The sequence below is a fragment of the Liolophura sinensis genome, chromosome 13 (assembly GCF_032854445.1).
Source record: "Liolophura sinensis isolate JHLJ2023 chromosome 13, CUHK_Ljap_v2, whole genome shotgun sequence".
In the NCBI taxonomy this organism is placed as follows: Eukaryota; Metazoa; Mollusca; class Polyplacophora; order Chitonida; family Chitonidae; genus Liolophura; species Liolophura sinensis.
This window is the reverse complement of record NC_088307.1, coordinates 8,581,584-8,607,953: the sequence shown is the minus strand read 5'-3', so window position 1 is coordinate 8,607,953 and position 26,370 is coordinate 8,581,584. Positions and strand designations below refer to the sequence as shown.

General features: G+C 37.6%; 1 protein-coding gene across 1 annotated transcript in view; it reads right to left on the bottom strand.

Annotated features, from left to right (window-relative positions):
• LOC135480234 (ecotropic viral integration site 5 ortholog-like) overlaps positions 1 to 20,989 on the bottom strand; it is a 99,081-nt gene extending 78,092 nt beyond the window's left edge. The window contains 2 exon segments of the mRNA XM_064760012.1: positions 16,268 to 16,308; positions 20,831 to 20,989. The gene's annotated coding sequence lies outside the window, so the exon portion shown is untranslated.
• Positions 20,990 to 26,370: the final 5,381 nt, after the last annotated feature.

Genomic DNA, 26,370 nt, shown 5'->3' with positions numbered 1-26,370 from the left:
TTTTTTTTTCATTTACTAGCGCCATATTTAAAAAACAAATTCTCATCATTATACAAGGGCATGCAGTCAGTTTTATGGTGAATGAGGGGAGGGTGGGGTATGAACTGCTCAAAGCCTCAGTAATATGTACAAGAAATGTCAAGAAAACCTTAAATGTGCGTTATTCTAAAGGTCATTTTATTAGATTTCAAATTCATTTTTGTTTATTTTTGTGACATCTTTCTTTACCCAATGAGGTGCGAGCAAACCCACTACCCCATCCCCAAACTTCACTGTGGAAATCTGCTGCTTTTCTTGGACGTAATGCAACTGTAGACACAGTGTCAGAGGCACTGCAAAGTCAGTATAAAGAAGCAGCTTTTGCAAGCAATGACACATAATTCTATTGCTTTCCAGGATAACACGATATGTTGATGAATATTTGTGGAAAACACAAAGCATGCAAGGAGATCTTGTCCAGTTTGCAATTAAGGTTCCCACCTGACCAATGAGAACTCGCCCAATTTGCATAAGGTTCCTGTACCATTTGCATAATGTACCTATCTGGCCAATGAGAATTAGTCCCATTTGAATAAGGTTCCTATATAACCAATAAGAACTTGACAAAAAAATGTTTACTATGGTGAAGAACATTCATGAGAATGTACTTGTAAATATGTGGTCTGGCACAAAATCACTACAGAAATTTTTAAATATGCTACAGGTAAACCAAACTAAAAATCCAGTCATGTACAGATATAAAACAAGCTTCTTTATATTATACTATCCAGCATGTATATATAAAAAAAATCACATTTTTTCTTCAACACATCAAATGCTGGTTATTGTTTAAAAATAACAAAATTTTTTTCATTATTCTTATATATACGCTGTACGTGTAATCTGTCACTGATAAAGAAACATACCCCAAAACTCATATTAGTACAAGGATAAAAACACACATTAACATGTGCTCCTTTGTCTGCTTTTTATTTCTCTTTCTACTTTCTGTCCAAAACAGGTTTATAAAGATCAAAATTATACCATATAAGTAAAAACACATGTATTCACATATAGTAAACGAGCAGCAACACTTCAAGAAAAAAAAACAAAAGTACCTAAAATGACTCATTCTTAGACAGGGCAGGTGTTTGTAGTACACCTTAACTCATTTAATACAGGTACATGTATGTATATACCAGGAGCTAATGTACACTGTAAGTGACACACATATACTGTGTGTACCGTAAATAACCTAACATTCTGTCCATGACTAAGTTGCCCAGTTATTCAGATTAAGGGAATTCTGTTGATTTTAGAAAGGTGTTTGGAGTGAGTGAGTGAGTGCTTGGGGTTTAACGTCGTACTCAACAATTTTTCAGTCATATGACGACAAAGGAATCATTAGGGTGCATGTACGTGTAATGTGCCTTCTTGTTGCAGGACGGATTTCCACCGCTCTTTTATTTAGTGCTGCTTCACTGAGACGACTTACCGAAGGCAAGTAAGCCGCCCCGCCCGAGCCATTATACTGATACGGGTCAACCAGTCATTGCACTATCCCCTTCATGCTGAACGCCAAGCGAGGAAGTTACAACTTCCTCTTTTAAAGTCTTAGGTGTGACTCGATCAAGGATTGATCCTGGATCTACCGGTCCCGAAGGGGGAAAGGTGTTTGGAAGGTAGGAGGATATCTTACTGGGAAAATGTATGTTTTAGCACCAGACGTAATGTTTCTCATGACATTTTATTTGCTTTCAAAATTGCTCTTCTGTGGTTGCATTTTTGTACAGGTGCCCTAATTCTTCAACCTTTTCAACCACCAATGTGACCAACATTTTGAAACATTCCCAGAAAACTATGAGGTGTAGAGAAATAATCAGTACAGTTAAATGAAGCTTACATCGTAACTGACACAAACAAATCATTTTTGGTGTCATTTTTATCATAACTATACACACAAATTTTACTGAAAAAAGTGCTTTGGGGGATGAAAAGGTTGAAGATTTACAGACTACCATTAATTTTGTACATATCATTAGACAAATTGTAACAACTATGCAACAGGAATACATGTATATGTATACTTTTATATCCAACCTAATTCCTCAAACTTTTCGCAAAGGAAAAAGCGACTTTGGGTGTATTTTATGCATATTTTCAGTTTGATTTTGGTGACAAAACTAAATTTGTTGGCCAGTTTCAGAGTTTCACAGAAAGTATAATGTTATCAGTCACCACTGAAAAAAAAACCCTTCATAATATGCTCGAATAAACACCTTGCAAATATGTGAATTACACTGAAGAATTACAGTACAGTTACAGGTCTGTTGTATACAGAACATTTTCCTAAACTTATTATATTTATTTATTTATTTCATTGGTGTTTTACACCGTACTCAAGAATATTTGACTTATTCGTTGGCGGCCAGCATTATGGTGGGAGGAAACCGGGGGGAACCAACAACCATCCACAGGTTGCTTGAAGACCTAAACTAATTATACAAAAGTGTTCGAAAATATGTACAATGTACATGCACCAGTGCCCCAGTTATTTGCGTATGTCGGTCGTGGGTTTCCCCATGGTTTCCTCCCACCATAATGCTGGCCTCTCTGTCATGTAAGTGAAATATTCTTGAGTACGATCAAAAATAAACAAATAAATAAATAAATATCTGCGCATGTGGAAAATCTTAAGCACATACTCAGTGCCCATGTATACCAGTTTTATAATTACCTTGTAAACTCAACAAATTGGGGCCAATTTCCCAAAGTTTGATAAATCAATTTTTCACAACTTTTCTCATGGGTCATGTTGCTTTTACTTGGCACTACAACCTAGACGTCTTTTACAAGGGGGGGCCTCCGTGGCTCAGTCGGTTAAAGCGCTAGCGCAGCGTAATGACCCAGGAGTCTCTCGCTGGTCTGCCAGCAGCCTGCGGATGGTCGTGGGTATCCCCCGGGCTCTGCCCGGTTTCCATCCACCATAATGCTTGCCGCCGTCGTATAAGTGAAATATTCTTGAGTACGGTGTAAAACACCAATCAAAAAAAAAAAAAGAAAAAAATCTTTTACAAGGTACGAGAAGTATGACATGTGAAAAGGGTCCCTGATTCCTGGTGGCCGTTTAGATATTAGTTCATTAAATATTTCTCCCTACATTTAAAATTATTCTTTACATAAAATGAGATGATAATAAACTTAGTGCATGTATAAATTGTTTTCTGCAGGAGATGTTATGCGGTCTATCATGTACTTTCATTTCTGCCTTAGAGATCGTTGGGAATTGCGAATACGGTTACTTTATAAAACATTATCAATAAAAAGGAAGATCACATTTGCCTAGCTAGAGTCATAATTTGCTTTCAAGCCATCGTACATGTATTGTTCACATGTGTGATTTGCGAATGAACGTTGCATTGTGGGAATCTTTACACAGCTTATTTGCATGTTATCTCATCGGGTGGACAGTTTAGACCAGTTACGGATTTCACCTTATAATTCTCTTATGATTTTCCCCAAAATATAGGAGGTTTAGTTGGGAGACAAAAGCACCTCATTTTTGTACTTCGATGAAACAACTCAAAAATTCTGAATTTCTTTTGGCGATATGTCCCCATAATATATAAATAAATTCAAATCTCTTATGTATTAAAAGGAGCAAAAATTTCCTCTCTCTTTGAAGTGCTAAATTTGTGCAACATTAAACACCTACACACATAAACAGGTTGCAAAAAGAATCACATTTCATGGGAGAAAATAGTACGGACAGCTCATTTGCCTGCACGCAAAGGATGACGAGTGAAATTAATGGGAAATAAAGAACAAATAAAATGATATCATAATTTGTATTAAAATGCACAACATGCGAACACATGTCTCTCAAAATTGCTCGAAGCAAATTGCTCGAATACACCTCCACTTACAGTGATACAGCGATAAAAATTCACACACATGAATCTGCGTCACTAATCCTGCTCATTGACGCTATCACCATGTACATGTGCATGTGATCAGTCTTAATCATGCACTATGTATACACACTCACATCAGCAGATTGGCTCTGAGAAAGATATTTTAACTCATCCATGGTTCTGTTACAAAATTATCATTGCATACTGCACATCTGAGATCAGCATCAGTTTACGGGCTACAATTAATACACATGTACAGTGTATATATAATGTACATCTACATTAGCAGTTTTCCAGTTTTAGAAAGATATTAACACTCAAACATTATCCCTCAGATACATTGATTTGCTACATTAACACCATATATATGATACAAGCTAATATCAGCATCAATAATATGAGCTATAAGATTATACACGTACATGTATACATCAGCAGTTTTCTAGTTTCAGAAAGATATTAGAACTCAACCATCATAATCCAGATTTTTAAAGTTTTATGTTATTATTATTATTATTATTATTCATGTAATCTTTGATCCCCTACCACCATATAAGCCGAGATCAGCATTAATTATGATCAAGCCTAGTGCTTTACACTGTACACCTATACCTACACCTATACATTGATCAGCAGAATGCCTTTTTAGTTTCACAAAGACATCAAAACTGAATAACCATCTGTATCACAATTATTTAACATTTACACCTGATGACAGCATTGACACATACATGCAGTGTATATATATAGAGAGTTACCATGATGTAAGCTGAGATTGGCATCAGTTACAGCCTATCATTATATACTATCAAGAATGCACATGTGTATTATGTACTTACATCTACATCAGACATGTAAACATGTTACAACTCAAATCATATAACCAATCCTTCAGATATTTCACCTGATCCATGCATGAACAACGGCATGTTGTTTTTACCTGTGTAACCGAGCGTAACAGCAGCAGAAAATGGGGTCGGGTTAACAAGATACTCTCACCTGTAGCTCACAGACGGGTGTATATTTATCTTATTTAGACATGGCTAGAGCTAATCTCCGGGTACACAGCATTTACCTGAATCCAGGTGTGCTTTACTTAGCAGTCATCAGTGAGTGTAAACATTAGGGACCACCACCCGTATACAGTTATTTATACACAGACAGAGTGACAGACGCTGAGCAGAAACACCTTTACCAGGTATATGTAGGAGTCAGTACTCCATATTCTGTTGGCTTTCGTACCTATTTTCTCTCCGTGCTTGCAGCCTTCAGTTCACCGCAAGGGTTAGTCCAATAATCTTCAAGAGAGACAGCTCAAGAAATGAACATATCCAGTGTACATAAACTGTATACAAGCAGATGTATAATCCAAAAGACAGGTTCTTGATTTTCTAGGCTATCATTACTAAAATTCCAGGATGTTCCATGATTTTCAACTCCACATTACTAAAATTCCAGGATGTTCCATGACTTTCCACTCCATCATTACTAAAATTCCATGACATTCCAAGATTGTCCAGGCCATCATTACTAAAATTCCAGGATGTTCCATGATTTTCCACTCCATCATTACTAAAATTCCATGACATTCCAAGATTTTCCAGGCCATCATTACTAAAATTTCAGGGATGTTCCATGATTTTCCAGTCCATCATTACTAGAATTCCATGACATTCCAGGATTTTCCAGGCTATCATTACTAAAACTCCGGGATGTTCCAAGATTTTCCGCTCTATCATTACTAAAAAATTCCAGGATGTTCAATGGTTAAATTCAAACTGTTGAATAGGTGTTTGGTGGGAATATCAGTGCAAGTTGATGGAACAAGCAAATCTGGCTTGTTGTCTATGGTTTTTCTAGACTTTTTATATTGCTTGAGTTTACATACAAGTACATGTATGTAAATCTACAGTTCAAACTTAAACAAATATTTATTCATTTACATCTACATTTATTTGCTTGTTTGTTTTCCTACATGTTTTCATTAGGGGTCCACACTAAGAAGCAACACAATAACCCCTATCAAATAAGCAGACATGTTTTAGAAAGAATTAAAGCCTTTGATTTATTTATATGACGGCGGCCAGCATAATTGTCGGAAATCAAGTAAAACTAAGGGGAAACCCATAACCATCCACAAGTTGCTGGTGTGGGACTCACAGGGCTTGAACTCACAATGAGCGCAATGGTGAGAGGCTCTAAAGCATGTTTTATCAAGGACAGTTTCAAAAAAAAAAACAGCAACAACAATATTACTTAATTTCTTTCAGAAGGAGGAGGAGTTGGCAGTGGTATCTCTCCCTCTCTTTTTTGTTTTATTCTGTTTTTCCAAGTCTGTTGGGTGCCCTACCTGTTACATGGATCAAAATGTTCCAAGGTACACTGTGTCCCTCATTCAGTACATACAGACGTGGCTAAAAGACATGCAATTCCATAGAGCCCTGTAACAATGGTGTCCTATAGCTACATAAAAACTATCTCAAAATCGTGGGTCGACCACATTTCACATCGCTATACAGACCTTACAAAGTAATGCAAGCATGTATAGTTACACTACAATACCTGTAGTTGTAGGTGAGAAATTCCAGGCCTGGGGGAAATACCTACACTTTCTATATTACTCAGGTAGGTAGTTTAATTATAGGTATGCTACATGTATTCAGCTCAAAGGTGGGCAGGGAGGTTGGGTGGCTCTATAGCACCAGATTATTAGGTGTGGTACCAGGCACATACTTGTGGACACCCTATGTTGTTGGTTATACACAAAGTCATGTTCAAAAGGCTTTCCGTGATGAAGACCCATTTCCCTATCTACACATACTGTACATGAATATGCTGTATATGTAATTATCGTGTGCCAGATGTATAGTTACAAAAAAAAGCATTTTCACTCAAAAATTATTTAAGATATTTTACCAAGCAAATGTCACAAAAGACATTTTCATTCAAAATTATCAAAGCTTCTTTTCCGAGCAAATGTTTTGAGTATCCAAGGTCAGTGGAAATTACTCCAAGCACTTTATTTTCTGACTCTCACCCAAGAGGCTGTATAATCTAATGAAAAAATCAGCTCTTTTCTCATATCAATGGCAATGTTTGTGTTGTCAGTTATTTATTTCTTTGAAAAAGGGAGTTAGTACATGTATAGGTGACTCTATTACTGTAGTATACATGAAGAATATACACAAAACACATGACATGTGCTATGCTAGACTTATAGCCCACACCCAGCTGTAAATCTGCAATGTTGTGAGTTTACTCCTGGAGTTAATTAATGACACATTAATGTTAGTTAATGACACAATTAACTCAAGAGGAAAATAATTAAGTGCTTTACATAATGCAGCAAATTCAGCAATGGTTAGGAAACAACAAGAAACTTTACCCTTCATTTAACTCTGAACATCATACTCAATTATTTTCCTTTTACACAATGTCAGTCATCTTCTGAGGAACTTTCTCACTTGTGATATATGTACATCATACTGGTGGAAGTGGACTTCAAAGAACAGCACACTGCGCACAGGGCCACACATGCATTGTCAATCGACCGCTTATTGTCATCAACCCACAACCTGAGGAAGAGTGAGGCTTCTACAAAATCATTACCAAAGGCCGGGTTTGAACTAGCACCTCTTGCACCCAAGCACTTGAAAGACACCACTGGCTCACTCCAACATTACACACTACATACATACATAGATGTACATGGACTGTCGTTACAATGCCTTGTCATCGATGTTGTTGTGCATCCACCGAAAGAAGAGGGGCACAGCATTGGATTCCGAAACAAAAAATTGGAATAAAATTTATATAAATATGTGTATCATATTACGACACACTTACCACTCGCTGTGATATTATTCATGCATAGTGGCCAGGAGAATTGGTTTTGTGTCAGATCAGCTAGCTATTAAACTCACTTTCAGTTTCAGTTTCACTTTCAGTGTTACAATAGTTTCCATTCTACCAAATATTAATGCTACGACGCAAACATATATACATACATACATGTATGCACAGTACAGTATCATACCGTAGCAGACATGATACTCAGATCAAACTTTTGTCTGAATCATATGTCAATAATGGGGTCCCCATAGTCACTTACACTAGAAATCGCTGCATGTCTTCTTAAAGTTTATGAAAATGAAAGTGCGAATCAGAAATCCGTCCCAGAAAAACTTGATGTTCCAAGCTTAGTAACTTGGCAGTAAACACAAATTTACATTCATCTACAATTTACACATTGTATTTCATTCACATATTTGTATTTTCAACCTAAATATTTTTAGCAGAAAATACAGAATAATGAACATTTATATTTTTCTAGAACACTACAGATACTACAGCCAACGTGCCCATATATCACCTGCAGTCAAGTCTGACAACAAACACATCAGAGCTATATTTAATCAATTACAAGATTATCTCTGACACACATCTTCCTAATTTTTTTTATAGAATTTTTTTTCTCCGTTTTTTTTTTCCACATAAATATATACCTTTATCAGTATTAAAGCAATCTTTCTCATGGTTTTTTTTTTTATCATTACTTTACTTTACTAGTGTTGTTCAACCTGCACTGTCCACATACATGTACATGACTCAAACATACCTGGTACTGAGATTGTATGCCTTTCCTGAGTCTCTATGATTAAAACAACACTTGAAATCATTTGCTTGGTATTTCTTTGATCACTGTTTTACACCTTTCCCAGGAATATGATGAGAAAGTCTGTATGACAGTATGACTTACGTCACTGCCTTAATTTGTACCTGTGGATTGGAATATTTAATGGGTAGAGGCCACCATATTGATTCTGAAACTACAACTGTAGGCAACTGTAAAAACTGCATACCACAAAAACCATGCAGTGCGTATATGTACCTCAATACACTGTTCAAGAGTAAGATTTTCGCACCTGCTTGTCAAAACTGGCATATGTGTGCCTTGATAGCTCTAGTAATACTGTAACAATTCTTGCCTTTTTTTTGGGGGGGGGGGAGTTAAATATCAACCCTCTGCACAAGGACATGCATGTAGACTGTACATGATTCTCAATCACCTGTCAATATACACCACTAAAAGTTATGGAAAACACATACTACTGCATGCGAATGTAGATTTGTCAATGGCATGTACATGTCAGATTTGCCTGATAAATTCTCAAAACACCTGTGCACTGCACACATGAGCATCTACATACACTGCAAAAGACTTTAAAATTTTGCCAATGACTGACTAAATTGCACATTTTGCCAAGTCCTGTTGACCTTTTTTAAGGCTTGTTTGGAAGATAGGGAAAATACTATAGCAGTATTTAAGATTCAGCATCAAAATAAATATTTTAAGACAATTACTGGCATGTAAAATGGAATTTTTGGTGGCAAAATTTTAGACAATTTACCCTACAGATTTATATCTAAGTTTCATAATTCTCCCAGAATGACCTCCACCGGAAGACATACCTTTAAAACTCGCCTAGATAGAGTACTAACTGTACAGCAGAATTTTCTTATCTCAAATATGCACATAGTTTATCAAACCTATAAAATCCCTGACATAGTCACTGCAAATACATGCATAAGTTACAAGTAGCTATGATGTTCTGGGCAAACTTGAAACAAGCCATTTGTCAAAAGAGGTTGATAATTGTATGCAAACTAGACATAGCTCAGTACGTCACACAATGAATAAGTGTTTTTTAATAGCCATACATCTTCGATAATCCATGTTTTAAGCCACTCACTACAAGGGCATACCTGTATGTAATAAATCATGATAATGATCCATTAGCAGCTAAATGTAACACACTGAATGATCTCAGACTTCACCAATGACTACATGTACGTACCATCCTTCATCTCTTAACTGATTCTGAGACTTTTGTTGATCTTAGAAAAGTGTTTTTAGGCTTGTTTAGAAGGTAAGATGATAATCTACTGGAAAATTACAAGTTTCATCATAGCACAAGCAGTATTTTATGAAATTTGTCTCTAAAAACGCACTTGCTAGGACAAAATTTTAGCTGATTCAATACCTGTAGGTCCAACACAGCAAATATTGACACCACCACATACAAATATATTACTTGTTTAGAATAAAACCGTACCTATTGGACATGACAAGTTTGTGAATAGCATACAGACTGTATTATAATGACTGGGCGCTGTATAACTATTACTGACAGCAAGTGTAATCAAAGCAAATTGCAGAGTTCAAATCCCGATGTGATTAAATGCACACAGACCTATTATATACTGTACCTTAAACAAGTTCAGCTGATACACAATTCACACACGGTCAGCAGAAACCTCCATACATACATATGCAGGTAACCAGAAAATTTACATGTACATGTAAGGCTAAACAATGGGCAGGATACTATAAAACATTGGGACTTTAGCATATGATTATTTGTTTTTCCCGAAATATCACATGCCCACTTAACATTTCTACAAGGGTGGGGTGGTGGGGTAGGGGTCAAACTAAGGTTTATCTCACTAGGGAAAGATGAAAATAGAAATATTATTTTTAAACATCCTATAAAAGATTCACTTATGCAAATCTAGTTACAGGTGTGTAATTTTGCTTTTGTTTATATATATATATATATATATATATATATATATATATATATATATATATGCACATGTGTGTGTGAGCGTATGAGTACTTTATATATGTGTATGTACAACAATTTTGGGTTCAGAATCCTCATTTTTTTCTTTTTTTTTTTCTACAGAGACACGACCTTAATAGTACAGTGATAAATACCAATGAAATATTTATTTATTTGACTGGTGTTTTACTCAAGAATATTTCACTTATACTACGGCTGCCAGCATTATGGGGGGAGGAAACCCACAACCATCTACAAGTTGCTACAGACCTTCCCACTTACTGCCGAAGAGGTAGCCATGAGCTGGACATGAACTCACAGCGACCACATTGGCGAGAGGCTCCTGGGTCATGCGCCATGATGGCGTGGTAGCCTCTCTCCATGGAGGCCCCCCCCACCCCACTCCCACCACACCCCAATGAAATAAATTAATATATACATGAACTGCGCGGTATATCTAGCGTCACAGTCCAATATACACATAGTAAATTGCCTATAAATTAAAGCCCCGCGATCAGACCTGTTTCATCCCACCACAATGCTGGCCGCCATTGTATAAGTGAAATATTCTTGAGTAGAGCGTAAAAGATCAATGAAATAAAAATAAATAATGAAAATCGTGACTTTCTGACTCACTAATTGCCCTGTTATACAAGCTATAGAGTGATGAGTGGCAGGACATACATGTACAAGTAAAAGTATCTGTAATTAACACCCACTGCATATTCACTTGTAATTTAAGTGGGAAGGCCTGTCAGCAACCTGCAGATGGTCGTGGGTTTCCCCTCGGGTTTTGCCCCGTTTCTTCCCACCATAATACTGCCTGCTGTCTCATAACTGAAATATTCTTGAATACGGTGTAAAACACCAATCAAATAAATAAAATAAATGTAACTTCTGTGATTAGAAACAAGGATTTAATTACCGATGGCCTAAATAAGGATGCCCTGTGGTGATCATGATAGTGAGCCTCTGCCTCACGCCGCCGGAACAGGATCACGCCAGGATACCACGGTTCAGGTAATTTTAACATGGAGAGAGTAACACAGGAAATTCAACATCCTACACTATCAAGCTACAAACAAAAGTATACAGATCATACACACGCACATGTAAGTGAGTCATTTGCATATGTATCATGAGTATACATGCGCACATCCTTACTAGTTGACATTTAGCTATAATCTTAAAATAAAATGATCAATCACATGCTGACCCATTCTGGAAAAATCAGGAATGATGATGAATTCAGAACGTGTAACTGCTGATTAATGATATATTTAAACACAAAGTAAAAATACAAACACAATATACTGGTAGAAATTTGAAGTATTTGCAGATGAGTTCATGTACAAATCATACATTGTGATATACTACAACTCTTCAACCTTTTTGCATGTTCGCAAGGTTTTTATTCACACATACTCTGAAGGCATTAATCTGTGTGGACTGATAAAATTATACTTTATGTGAAGCCCTGGTTGGCCAATGCAACCAAAGTAGTTTTGTCTCCAAACTCGAATTATAAATATGCACAAGACTGTACTGAAAGTTGCTCTTTTATATGCGAAAAGGTTGAGGAATTAGGATTGATGGACACGTGAATTATAGGATTGTGAAAGGAAGCACAAAAATTCATCGTACATTTATCTGCCCCCCAAGTTACAGGATGATGAGGATCAAATGACAAACCTATGTACATGCTGTTGGCAAATGCTATTTTATCTCTACAATCAAACTATTCAGTGCCAGCTTGCACGAAGCCCTCTCAGCATGCATGCATGTATAAACTACTGTGGCAACCAGCACCGTTGTGACTGCAGGCGTTATACATCACCCCAACAGTCTGTACATGGGCGCAACTTCAACACAGGAAAATGATCAGCCAATTCTGTCCACATGATTTTATACAAAACTATTTACATGTAAACATTCGAGGAATTACTAGGGTGGGGCATGTACCTGTACTCACTGATTGCATCGCGGGAAACATTTCATGTAACTTGTTCTACCCTCCAGTGACATTAGACAAAGCGCTCAGGGTGTATTGAATGATTTATGATTTAAACTGACAGGTAATGTGTAACAACGCAGATAACTCAGGGTATGGGGCGTTAACAGGTACTTCAGACTGTGGTCACACACAGAGGCAAAGGTCAACTAGTTGTCAGAAGGCCAAGGTCATTCACTGCTCTTGTCGCAGTAGGACAATTTGTAAACACAACTGAAAAACGGTAAATGACCTAAAATTTTCAACACCTGACTTTAGGCTGACTAAGTTGGACATCCTACCCGTAATTGTATCAATAAACACTGTTGCTACATGAACAAACACTGTTGCCACATGTACAAACATTGTTGCTACATGTACCTACAGGTAGGTCGTTACAAGCCGACACATATCCATTTACAGGTAAATTCATAATAAATGCATGACAACATTCGGGTGCTTTCTCTGTGGTGTAAGGCTGTCCTTATTTGACCCATACATGTAAATGTATGACAATTCCAGATAATACTTGCTAATTGAGTACCAGGTATTTACTTACCTTTCCTATTCATTGCCACACCAATGAATGATCTTACTTCTACACATACAAAGGAAAGTTTCACATAATTTTATATGGTAGGATATGCCGTTGCCATGTACATATGTACCTTACAAATGGTACCTCCTGACTTTATTTTTGGAGCAGCTAGTCTAACCAGTAAGCAAGGCCTGGATTTGAGCTTTTAACATCATTGTCCATTGGTCAATCAACAGAGCTACAGAAAAGACAAAGCCTTATAGCCAAATGAGCAACATGTGTTAGTAAATTCACTGAAATGACCAGCATGCAAAATAATGCTACATGAATACTTGTACATACACTTTTTTTAAAGTCCCTTCATACACTGCGCTATATTGCAAATGCCAGACAGTAAAATTTTTACTTCCTCAACAAAATGTTACTTGCATCCAAATGATAAACCGTTATTTCAAACCCTGCTTAATGCAGTACATACTACAGGCCGACTTACATGTATAATTACATGTACATAATATATACATGTATACACACAGTTCATGAATTTTGATGAATAAAAAAACGTTTAGGAGTATACAGCCCTACTGTTTAAGGGTAAACAGTCTGAATGTTTAAGGGTAAACAGTCTGAATGTTTAAGGGTATACAGCCCTAATGTTAAAGGGTATACAGCCCTAATGTTAAAGGGTATACAGCCCTAATGTTAAAGGGTATACAGTCTGAATATTTAAGGGTATACATGTATATCCCTAAGGTTTAAGGGTATACTGTTACAGCCCGTGGGTTTAAGTTTATACAGCCCTAGTTTAAGGGTATACAACGTTAATGTTTCAGGGTATACAAACTTAATGTTTAAGGATGTACAGCCCTAATATATATGAGTACACAGCCCTAATACCCTGTATAGATCTTCCTACATTCATGGCATTATCATAGAACTGAGATGACAGTATAAATAATAACTCACAGATTTCCAGCATCATATTAAACAAACACAACACAGAATTCCAGCTTTTCAGCCATTATCATATACATGTACATGTATGCTGTTTTTGGCCTTCAGTATAAAATTTTAGACAACAGTTCTATGTATGATGTACATGTAGGCCTACATTTTCCTTTTTTTTTTATAATTTTCAAACCTCTTTCCATTTTCAGATAACTAATACAGTAGACTCTCTGTAAACCGACCATACTCGGGACGGAACAAAAGTGTCGGATTAGACAAGATGTTGGTGTATTAAACATGGGCACATAGCCTACAACAACAACAACAACATGCGTATTGTACATACACATACGTTTAACTAAACTTGATGCACAGTGATGCAGAGCAACAAACTATATAAAGAAGCTGATCTGTACTTTACTTTAGTACATACGCATAATTACTTTACAAAAAATCGAACTTTATCACTGAAGTTCATTTCCACACAGCGACCCTTTACTGATCTACTGACACCTGGCCAGCAGGCAAGTTGAAACCAAACTCGGACTCTGTCGGATGTCATGCGACACGCTGTGTTGCATTTAGACAAGACAGATTAACAGTCACTGGAAATGTTTGTACTACAAACCACTGTCGCTTTTCAGAATAGACAAGAGTTTGTTTACTGAAGGCAATTAACATTACTGTCAAATGGAGCAGAAAACAGACCACGAAATGTTGTCGGTATTGAAAAGATGCCGGTTAACTAAGGTGTCAGTTTTGATAGAGTCCACTGTACATGTACTTTGCACAAAAGAAAAAAAAGATTTTGCAGCGGAGTTTAATACCCATAGCACCAATTATATTTACTTTTTCAAACATCTACCTTACTAGCTGTATATATGTACATGTAGCTCTCCCAAACAGAGATTTCATTCCATGGTCGCCCATTCCTATGCATAATTGTGCTGCAACAGATCTTGTGAACTACACATACATGTACCTTTACACCTGTAGGGATGAAAAAGTATGTGTATTCAATGATATGGAATCCCTGAGGACTGCTCTGGGATTGATCAAAGTCCTATAGCTTTCACTTCATCAGCTACTGGGTAATCGTCCATAAAAATTATTGGCTTAATTCCATTATCTTAATCATAGCGACACAGGTACATGTATACGTAATTCATTAATTATCCTCTATTCCCACTATCGTTAATTGGCCCTTTCCGAATTGTGCCCAGCTCACATTACATATGTACATTCCAGTGCTATCGAATCACGATGGCTCAGAGATAAAAACATTCTGTGTTGTACACATACATGTGCAATTCCGGTGACATCATTACCAATATTACATAATTTTTTATAAAATGTTCGGATTTCACTTTCGATGCAAGTACCGTACATGTACATCCATAGCCTAAATACATTTAAATGTGACCAGAGGCCAATCCATCAGTCTTTTGGACTGGCAAGGTTCAGTTTGGACCAGCTACATTTGGTGACATTAAACAAGATACTAAAAATATAGATACAGTGTATGCACTAGTAAAATTCTCAGACAATGTGTTTTGGATTGATACATTCAAATCCTTGTTACAACAGTCTGTAGATCATGTACTAGTAAATGTACTTGTAGGCCACCCTATTTCTTCTAAGTTTTGGGACAACTGTTCTGCTCATTTTGGGCTAGCCAACGTATATGTAATTGTAGCAGGAACATCAAGATTCTTTTTCCTCACAGGTTTAGACCACCTAATGAACAACATTTTCATATCTTTACTTTTCCAAAAGGCTGGTAAGGAAATGTAATATTCTATTTTCCACACTAGTAATATCTGTCCCAAATTTTGGAAACATCAGGGTACATTTGCAAGTCTAAAAATTAACACTGAACCACTGGTCTGCGACCAATCAAAATTTCATCATGTTGCAAGAGCAACAAAAACTGGACCAAATCAATGCCTTGTGATTTACAATGTATCAACATTTACAGTAAATGATCCCACATTTAAACAATATGACAGACTGAAAGAGAATTATAAGTCTAGTAAACCATATAACGATCTTCCTTTCTTTTTAAGAACGACTTTTTCATTTCACTCACATGATACATGTAAATCTCGCACTTGGGCAGATTTCTGGAATGTGCTGGCCCCAGTGAAGAGTTTCAGGGACCTCCCAAACTTACAGAACTAGTGTCACAAAATACCGGGATATACAAATTTTGCCTTCATCTGGATTATTGGGATATAAAAGTATGGACCAATGTAAGCCTACTTACACTAACCTTAGGACTGGATGTTTTGTCTTTGCCCAAGATAGCTCCACCTGAAAGACAGGAAAATAGTAAGTAATCTGGGTAACTTTCCATGTAAAGGTATTATATACTAGTTAAGTTATTATTTTATTATTTACTTGAGTGAGGTTTAAAACAGAAAAATTGCACTTATATGACAACAGTTAGTTTAACGAGAGAAGGGAGTTTACCAAAAGTACCAAGAGTAAACCACTAGTCTTTAGCAAGTAAATAAAGTTTTACTATTCCAAAAGAGAAATAAAGTTTTTCACCCAATAACCATCTTGATCCAACAAACTTGATGCAATTTAGTGATTACTTCGTACTGTGTATCTATAGCCTGCTACTTCTGTAGAAAACTGAGCAGGTAGCTGCCTATTTTGCCCAAAGATCCTATTTTACAGCATTCCATTTTCTATCAGGTAGCTGGCTACGTTTCCTAGGTAGCTTCAGACTGACATTCTGCTAAAAACAAAAGCAATGGCAATTTCTGGCAATTTAAGACAATCAAACTGACCATACAAGCTCTTGCTTGTACAAAGGCAGAAAGAACAGTGTAGGGTGGGAAATTTCAGCATCTTCACCACTCATCCATGACTAGCATCTTTACCACTCGTCCATCACTTGTGTCTTTACCACTCGTCCATGACCAGTGTCTTTACCACTCGTCCATGACTAGCATCTTTACCAATCGTCCATCACTAGCATCTTTACCACTCATCCATGACTAGCATCTTTACCACTCGTCCATGACCAGTGTCTTTACCACTCGTCCATCACTAGCATCTTTACCAATCGTCCATCACTAGCATTTTTACCACTCTTCCATGACTAGTGTCTTTACCACTCGTCCATGACTAGTGTCTTTACCACTCGTCCATGACTAGTGTCTTTACCACTCGTCCATCACTAGCATCTTTACCACTCGTCCATCACTAGTGTCTTTACCGCTCATCCATGAGTAGTGTCTTTACCACTCTTCCATGACCAGTGTCTTTACCACTCGTCCATGACCAGTGTCTTTACCACTCGTCCATGACCAGTGTCTTTACCACTCGTCCATGACTAGCATTTTTACCACTCGTCCATGACTAGCATTTTTACCACTCTTCCATGACTAGTGTCTTTACCACTCGTCCATGACCAGTGTCTTTACCACTCGTCCATGACTAGCATCTTTACCACTCGTCCATGACTAGCATCTTTACCACTCGTCCATGACTAGTATCTTTACCACTCGTTCATGACTAGCATCTTTACCACTCATCCATGACTAGCATCTTTACCACTCATCCATGACTAGCATCTTTACCACTCGTCCATGACTAGTGTCTTTACCACTCGTCCATGACTAGCATCTTTACCACTCGTCCATGACTAGCATCTTTACCACTCGTCCATGACTAGTATCTTTCCACTCATCCATGACTAGTATCTTAACCACCCATCCATGACTACTATCTTAACCACCCATCCATGACATCCATCTTTCCACATTATTGACAGCCAACTGTATTACATGTACAAGCCCCTAAAGGAAGCCATAACAAGTTTGTATGATTGAAGCATGTGTAAGCATGAGTCGCAAATACCATTCTGTAAGGAGTTCCTGTCAGCTCTTGAAACTGTTGTTCCACACCATGCAAATTCGAATGCTTATTAGCAGATGAGCGGGTAGAAGACGACATGGAAAGGTTTAGGTACTTGAACAACAATGTGTGATAACACAAATCTGAAAGTTTGGTATGATACACCACAAAATAATCATTCTGTACATGCAACATATGCATACAGACCCCTAGTTAGCAGTTTATCATGGCGCAGCGCCATGCCTATCGAGAGGTCCACCATGCCTCTGTGCAGTGCGCCCTGCCTCTAACAAACACTTTATTCGATTTGCTGTTGTTTTCTGCAAAACAATACTGTAAATACTTCCATCAGCTTGTCGTATCATATTCACTGAACAACGCTTCCAATTGAGGGACCATTTTCTTCCCTCCAAATATCGAAGAGTAACTATAAAATCAGAAACCTTTGTTGGCAACATAATAATGTGCAGCGGTACATCGACAAGCTCGCATCGACAAGTTTGCAAAACATGTTAACCTTTAACGTTAGACTATGGCCAACAATGTGCTCAGTTAGGTCTGCTGGAGAGAAAGCCTCAGTCCACCCATGAAAAGACTAGCCACCCAGAAAATGTCTATTCCATCGTTTTTTTTTCACAAACCAGATGCACGCAAATGTCAAAAAAACAACAATGACAAACTCTGTCTTGAAGATTTATACAATCTTATATGACTAGATTCCTTCTTACCGCTCAACCATAAATCAAAACTATTCAAGAAAATGAATTTATTTTTTCGTAATTTTTGAGAAAAGACATGATTCTAATAGTATATTTATACAAATGGCTAAAGTGACTGACTGAAGTGACCTCTGTCACAGGACCATTTTGTTTCAAGTCCATACCCAATACTATCAGTAATAATTCCTCATATCCATGGTGCTATCTGTATTTGATGAAGTGATATCCATGGTGCTATCTGTATTTGATGAAGTGATATCCATGGTGCTATCTGTATTTGATGAAGTGGAAATCACAAAAACAAAATGAATTAAAAACATGTATGAAATGAACATAAACAAAATAATTTCTTGTTGTTTAGGTCTTAACTTAACAGACTGTGTGCTAAGGAGTACTTCATTTTAAAAAGTTCCTTCTCTTTAAGAAAGGCATTCAGTGCAATACTTATAAGGTAGCTACAGGCAAGGCTTACATATACATGTGAAAATATCCATTTTTTACTAGCAGTGGAGGAGCTTTAATTGATTCATTCCACAGGTGACATGGTATTAATATTGATCTATATTTAAAAACTATGACTTTAGATCTAAACTGGTCTTAAATCGCAAAATAGCCATCTCCAGCGGTGGCAAGTTCTTGGTGGCCGGGGGCCACACACCCGGCTATTATGGCTACCATCCACCATGCCTTTCATAAATCTTGGCTAGGGGTCTGGTATACTGTGAACATCAACAGAAAGTGATTTTGAACTTGCCTAGTTCATCTACATGAACACAGTGTGCTATATTAAAATTCTTGTTATACCCAAACACAGTTGGACTAAAAAAAAAATAAAATTCTTCTTTATGCCCTTCTTAGTTGGATTATAAAAATCAAAATCGTGCTTATTATAGAAATACAATAGTTTTCTTGAGGATTTCAATGTGAAAGCTCAACTACATTTCAAAACCCACGTAGGTCAAGTGGCTGTTCAAAATGGCAACTACCGGCAGCAATGGCTCAGTTGGTAGAGTGTCCACTTCGGGGGCGGTAGATCCAGGGTAAATCCTGGGTCGGGTCACACCTAAAACCTTAAAAGAGGAAGTTATAGCTTCCTCGCATGGCGGTGGTGCAACGATAACGGTACAATGGCTTGGGTTGGGCAGATTACTTGCTTTTTGGTAAGTTCTCTCACTGAAGCAGCACTAGATAAAAGAGAGGTGGAAATCCGTCCTGCAACAAGGAGGCACAAAACACATACCCACACTCTAAGGACTCCTTTGTCGTCATATGACTGAAAAAATGTTACGTATGATGTTAAACTCTAAGCACTCACTTGCTCACTCAAAGTGGCAACCAACAGTGAGTTGTTCGGTACGCTACCATCAAAGTTCGAAGCATTTATAGTGACCACTAGACAGCAAGTTAATGAGTTTCGCTGGTGATGGTAATGCATGAAGATAGTACTCAAGATTCAGCTGGAAAATCACATAGAAATGCTGGGTTTGAATGCTATGAGGGGGAAAGAGGTGAGAATTTCAAATTCCCTCCATGCTTTTCGAGAGACAGGGTTAAGCTCGGTGTTACAACATATTTTAGAATTTTTAAAATACTACACTAGATGTGAAGCAGAGTTTTGTATTAACTTTGCTGTATTTTAGACAATATCTTCACCAGCATGTTTGTGCGAGTAAAATGTGTAGGTCCAATTAAAACAGCAAGTCCCTGGTTGTGACAAGAGCACATGATTCTGTTTCCATACCCTGCCTTTCATTTTTATACAGTGAATTTGAGTAGCTTAAAATATAACGCGTGGATATGAAATAACTATGATTAAAGAGACATTTATTCCTGCACCAAAAAAGGTGCAACAAACGTATATCCGCATGCAAAATGAATGTATTGGAAAAATTATCATGATTCAAGGAAATTGTAAAGACCATGCTGACACTTTTGTCAATGAGTCCCTCCCTTCTCAGATGCTCGTTGTGAAAAGCTGGTTCTTGAATTGAAATAAAATGAATTGGTGTTACTCCACTGCGTCACTGCAGCCTCAACTTTAAAATTCCGCGATTCAACATCGATCAACCGACTGACGTAAAGTAAAGATGAAAACCACGAGTTCCACATCACTCCACAACTCAAGCAAGCTGCCTTCGCCACTTTAGCAAAGCAGTATAAGACTTCTTCCGTCCAAAAAAAAAACTGACATTTTCTCCACTTCTGTATCAAGAAAGATGTCACAGAAATTCTTAACATATACTTACAATGAGGCTTCTCGAACGCAAAATTAAATTATTTGACAACTTCTCCACGTTTACGCCCTGTTCTCATTCATACATAAAATGACAGATATGGACGACACCAGCAGCCGCATGATCGTATACAATATCAACCAGAAATAACTTACTCAGAATAGCGTTTGTGACAAAAAATATTACACATTCAATGTTTGTTACAAATAAATATTTTAAATCACCCTTGCTTTGAATCAATTCCATGCAACTGCAAGGCGGTAATATATTATACGCAACTACGATATTTGAGTACTTCTAGCTTTGTAAGAATGGCTATCAAATCAGAAAAGGCGGACTTCACATATAAACATTTGTGATATAAATTACGAAAACGGGGTCTTCCCAAGGACGATGATAAACCTGATGACAAACCTGATGATAAACCTGATGAAAGTGAACTGATAACTGTATTTTCATTATCATTTGAGGCAATTTGAGTATAAAATCACCTACCAAACTGTATACCGGTACACAATAAGTGAATCATGCAGGGGCAATCGTGGAAATTAGGCAGATATTTATTCAGTTTAGGCTGTTTAAAGAGAAAACAGCGGAAACCTTCGGTATTATGTGCTTGTATGAAATCAGATTTTTTTATTTTCCTCGTGTAGTCCAAACTGAACTGTCTGGGGAAATGCCAATCTCATCTATACCCGATAGCCTATAGGCCTCTATATATATTATAATAAATTGGTGATAAATTTAATATAGCTGAAGTTTGTAGACTTTTATAATGCGTCTCGCTGCATGATACATACACCTAGTTAGAAAGCGAAAGTTAACTCAGGCGCACTCCCCCATATACGCTTTTATGTAAAATCCGTAATATATACCTGTATATAGGCCGTCGTAAATGGTCGGCGTCACTGAATTTCTCACGATGGCTTCACTAAACCGTGTTTCATGGAGGTATATAGAATCTGTTCTACCTCCATGCGTGCTTCAACCGTGAACACCACTTAGGCTATATTACTTAGGCTATATTAACTGTAAATGGTCGGCGTCACTGAATTTCTCACTATGGCTTCACTAAACCGTGCTTCATGGAGGTAAATAGAATCGGTTCTACCTCCATGCGTGCTTCAACCGTGAACACCACTCAGGCTATATTACTTAGGCTATATTAACTGTAAATGGTCGGCGTCACTGAATTTCTCACTATGGCTTCACTAAACCGTGCTTCATGGAGGTAAATAGAATCTGTTCTACCTCCATGCGTGCTTCAACCGTGAACACCACTTAGGCTATATTACTTAGGTTATATTAACTGTAAATGGTCGGCGTCACTGAATTTCTCACGATGGCTTCACTAAACCGTGTTTCATGGAGGTATATGGAATCTGTTCTACCTCCATGCGTGCTTCAACCGTGAACACCACTTAGGCTATATTACTTAGGTTATATTAACTGTAAATGGTCGGCGTCACTGAATTTCTCACTATGGCTTCACTAAACCGTGCTTCATGGAGGTAAATGGAATCTGTTCTACCTCCATGCGTGCTTCAACCGTGAACACCACTCAGGCTATATTACTTAGGCTATATTAACTGTAAATGGTCGGCGTCACTGAATTTCTCACTATGGCTTCACTAAACCGTGCTTCATGGAGGTAAATAGAATCTGTTCTACCTCCATGCGTGCTTCAACCGTGAACACCACTCAGGCTATATTAACTGTAAATGGTCGGCGTCACTGAATTTCTCACTATGGCTTCACTATACCGTGTTTCATGGAGGTAAATAGAATCGGTTCTACCTCCATGCGTGCTTCAACCGTGAACACCACTCAGGCTATATTACTTAGGCTATATTAACTGTAAATGGTCGGCGTCACTGAATTTCTCACTATGGCTTCACTAAACCGTGCTTCATGGAGGTAAATAGAATCTGTTCTACCTCCATGCGTGCTTCCACCGTGAACACCACTTAGGCTATATTACTTAGGCTATATTAACTGTAAATGGTCGGCGTCAATGAATTTCTCACTAATTGCTTCACTAAACCGTGCTTCATGGAGGTAAATGGAATCTGTTCTACCTCCATGCGTGCTTCAACCGTGAACACCACTTAGGCTATATTACTTAGGCTATATTAACTGTAAATGGTCGGCGTCACGGAATTTCTCACTATGGCTTCACTAAACCGTGCTTCATGGAGGTAAATAGAATCGGTTCTACCTCCATGCGTGCTTCAACCGTGAACACCACTCAGGCTATATTACTTAGGCTATATTAACTGTAAATGGTCGGCGTCACTGAATTTCTCACTATGGCTTCACTAAACCGTGCTTCATGGAGGTAAATAGAATCTGTTCTACCTCCATGCGTGCTTCCACCGTGAACACCACTTAGGCTATATTACTTAGGCTATATTAACTGTAAATGGTCGGCGTCAATGAATTTCTCACTAATTGCTTCACTAAACCGTGCTTCATGGAGGTAAATAGAATCGGTTCTACCTCCATGCGTGCTTCCACCGTGAACACCACTTAGGCTATATTACTTAGGCTATATTAACTGTAAATGGTCGGCGTCACTGAATTTCTCACTATGGCTTCACTAAACCGTGCTTCATGGAGGTAAATAGAATCTGTTCTACCTCCATGCGTGCTTCCACCGTGAACACCACTTAGGCTATATTACTTAGGCTATATTAACTGTAAATGGTCGGCGTCAATGAATTTCTCACTAATTGCTTCACTAAACCGTGCTTCATGGAGGTAAATAGAATCTGTTCTACCTCCATGCGTGCTTCAACCGTGAACACCACTTAGGCTATATTACTTAGGTTATATTAACTGTAAATGGTCGGCGTCACTGAATTTCTCACTATGGCTTCACTAAACCGTGCTTCATGGAGGTAAATAGAATCTGTTCTACCTCCATGCGTGCTTCAACCGTGAACACCACTCAGGCTATATTACTTAGGCTATATTAACTGTAAATGGTCGGCGTCACTGAATTTCTCACTATGGCTTCACTAAACCGTGCTTCATGGAGGTAAATAGAATCTGTTCTACCTCCATGCGTGCTTCAACCGTGAACACCACTCAGGCTGTATTACTTAGGCTATATTAACTGTAACACATTTTGAACGAATCAAAGTTCTAAGTATATGTATATATGCTTGGAAGTGTTTGTTTTAAATATTACATGTAATTTTGGCAAGGAAAGACGAGAAACTGGGCAAACATGTTTTTGTTTCGATTTTTTTCTTCTTTGGCCTTCCGTGCCGGTAGCTTATAAGCCTATAGTCTTACTTCAATATTCTGTAAGACGGGTCGGAAGTTGGAGGCACGTGACCACCCTTTCGTGTTGAAAATAAAATGGCTGCCCAGTGCGGAAAAGGAAAAGATTTTCTGTAAAGCTGAAAAAATTATACAAATCCCGCGGATACATGATCCATGACGGCAATTCAAAAATAGGCATACCCACGCCGTTTGTTACTAAGGAGATCACGTGATGTCTAGTTTCCGATCCGTCTCCCAAATAAATTTTAAGTGATTTTAGTCTACAAAACGTTTTACGAGTTCTCCATTCTTTTTCGTGAAGTAATCAAAACGTGCCTAGCCTTGAAATATGGTAGTTTCAATGCCCAGAACGTACAGTACTTTAAACCTTAGGAATCAGAAAAAATTCGGCATTTTCCCATTCAGCTCCATGTTATTTATCACCTCCCGCTCATTGCGAGGATTGTTAAGTATAACGTTAAAGCCTAAGCACTCACTCAATCACTCATTGCGAGGATTGTTAAGTATGACGTTAAAGCCCAAGCACTCACTCAATCACTCATTGCGAGGAACCCGAGTTCTCGAAACTATTTTCTTTTTATCTCTATTTGAGCCGTAATAACCAGTTATCATATAGTATAATTGGACTTCAGTTGTATTTTCTACCTCGTATATATGTGGTAAAAACTCCAATAAGGTAGTATTTACAGTTCCGATAAAACCACAATTTACACGAACCCATCCAAGTGAAATTTTTGTTTATCGCAACCTACAAACTGGGCTTTTTATCCGACGGAAATTTTCAGTGTATATCCGGTTTAAAGTGATGATGCTGCATGGACACGGAGATTGTATAAGTTTGCTGGCATGTGTGTAAGTACACATTAACCCAGTTCTCTTCATGCATGAAATGACCTGAATTGTATCTGTCCACGTTCAGTTCCGTGTTCGCAGCGATTAAGCCGCACTGATACACGCCACATGAATATATAGGCCTACTATTTATTGTTTACATCTGTACCTTTTTTTTTCATGTTTGTTTTTATAAGTCACATACCAACGATCGAATTCTTACAGATCAATGCTTTCGGATACGTTTATATATATATCTATATGTTCACGGATATAAGAGATGACGCTTCAACCAATCAAGCTCGCGATGTCCAACAATTTAAAACTCATGGCTTGGTGCATACGCTTTACGTGCAGTAAAAAAACCAAACGATTCCATAAAACAATTTACGTCAGTATTAAAACTTAGGATTATACATTTATAGACCAGGACCGGACAGATTCCACACATATGAAGCCTGTTTTAATTTAAATAAACAAAAATTCCTTTCTTTTTATTTATTTTTTTGGGGGGGGGGGGGAGAGGGGTATCTTTTTTGTTCTTATTCATTTATTTTTTTACATTATTGTTGGTACCCTTTATCAGAGTTAAAATTGGAAACATCTGTTATGTTACATGGAAACATGGATCCTATTAAACAAAGATTATTCATGGCTTAAGGAAATTGTTTAAAAATAAAATTTTTAAGGCATATTTTATATTTTTTGAATATCCTAGCTCTGTTCTGTGCATATATTTTAGTCAGTGCTCGGGAATTTTCGGAAGTCACGTCATCGATGAACATATATATGCTGGAAACGCGGGACCAGCGATATATGTTCGCTTTATACGTATAGCGCCCAGCAATTTCAGCTCTCTCGATGATGTCATCAGAGCAAGTTAAATACTGAGAAGAAAAGACAACTTCACACACTATTATTACTTGAGTTATTTCGGATGAGGTGTGGAAAAAGATTCCAACGATCACAGACAAAAATGCATTTTTTTTCTCACGCGATTGTTAACTTTAATAGGGAGTTCTTATGAGAGCAATCTGAAACACGATGTCGCCTCACTCATACCCCACGCGGGAATACTGTGTTCGGGTGACGTAAGCGGAAACAGCTGCGTCTTTGGGTTATAGACATAACTTGCGTCTGATTGGCTAAAACTGATATAATGATCTCGCTCACGAGTGTCTCATTATGCGCGACTTTCCTTACATCGAACAGCAATTTCTTGGATGTGCTACATCACAAAAACAAAAAGTCATTCTGTTTAATATTCCTGCTCTTGGGATAGGCCACTTAATTGATGCATGTACCGCTTTTCGCTTAATTACCGGCCTGAAGAAAACTCTATAGTTTAACGCGATTTTTACACGCCAAGAAGAAAGCCGGGAAGCATTTTGTACTTTTGTACATTTTAAATTTATTATAGTTCATGACCT